Source organism: Antrostomus carolinensis, unplaced genomic scaffold, assembly GCF_000700745.2.
Source record: "Antrostomus carolinensis isolate BGI_N321 unplaced genomic scaffold, ASM70074v2 scaffold48637, whole genome shotgun sequence".
Lineage (NCBI taxonomy): Eukaryota > Metazoa > Chordata > Aves > Caprimulgiformes > Caprimulgidae > Antrostomus > Antrostomus carolinensis.
The window spans coordinates 20,560-21,931 of NW_010327796.1; the positions used below are offsets into that span (position 1 = coordinate 20,560).

General features: G+C 43.5%; 1 protein-coding gene across 1 annotated transcript in view; it reads right to left on the reverse strand.

Moving 5' to 3' along the window:
• KDM5B (lysine demethylase 5B) overlaps positions 1–1,372 on the reverse strand; it is a gene marked incomplete at its 5' end in the record, with an annotated part of 29,178 nt that overhangs the window by 18,234 nt on the left and 9,572 nt on the right.

Consider the following 1,372-nt stretch of genomic DNA (forward strand, 5'->3'; position numbering starts at 1 on the left):
GTCTCTTCTCCAGGTTGAACAACCCCAACTCCCTCAGCCTTTCTTCACAAGAGAGGTGTTGCAGCCCTCTGATCATTTTTGTGGCCCTAAGACAGTATCATCTGCCTTGGTCTGTTCTCTGTTGTGTACACTAAACAGGAGGAGATCCTTCAGTATCACTAACTACCATTTCAGTATCACTAACTACCATGATTAACAGGAATGACATTTCCAGTCAGGTTAAGTCAAGTCTACTGCACAACTCTTCCAAACCGAGGATCAGAACAAAATGCTCAGTCCCTAAGGAAAAGTTTGTCAAAAACAGGAACCAAACTGTAGGCAGAATCCACAGTCCTTCATAACCAATACACAGCAGTCGCTGTGATGAAGGCTGCCCAACATCCTGCAGATATGTGAACTTCACGTAGATGAAACTGTATTGGCTATAACATGCATTCAGATTTTAAGCAGATTATTCTTTCCTTTTTATCTTCCTACATAGGTTATGAGTGCTCCCCTCCTTCAATCTTTTAAGAAAAAAAAAAAAATCCACCAAATAACATGGATTTTTAAAACTAAACATGCACCTGGACTTTTCCCCAGAAATATGTCACAAAAAGGTGAAGGGAGAAATGGTGAGAGAAGGGCTAAAAAGACTTTTAGAGCAAATGAGAAATGCAATCCAAGAGCTGCTTTGACCCTGTGTAGTGCAACACTGGGAGGATTATTCATCACAGTCTGTAATGCTGAAGGAGCTGGCAAGTACCGCTGTGAGATCGGCTGATACACTGTCATGGTGACAAGAGAACAGACCTAATCAAGAAGATAAAAACTGCCCCCTGCTCTTTCCAGGTCAAGCACAGTCAGGTGTATCCTAAGAGCAGGAAAGACTCTTGGAAGAGCTTGTCTGGCACAGGACAGCTGGAAAGGGCCTGGCTGCTGCTCCAAGTTCATCATCAGGAGGCCTGAGCAAATACCAAGGATGGGAGAACACACGGACTGGGGATGCCAGAATGAGAAGAGATGGTGCAACACTAACTGAACGAAGAGATTAGGAGTGGACAAGTCCTTCGATAACAGTGCCAGGCACCTCTGGGGTTGAAGTTAACTATCTGGCAGAAGTCATGTCTGTCAGAGTGATGACTTTTCCTTTTCTTGTTGTAACACTTTTACGTTAGTGTGACAGGGGCTCCATCCTCTTGTGTTTGCAGGACAGTGAAGGTGAATTTTTATCAAGTCCTTGCTACAAAGACTTATGCAAGAATCACGAGGAAGAGAAAGCTGAGCTACAAGAATCATGCCTAAATGGTAGTTGAATATTCTGCTACCAAAGTCATCCTTTAAAGTACTGCAAGAACACAGGGAGTTCTTGCACAGGGACAAGCTACAAGAT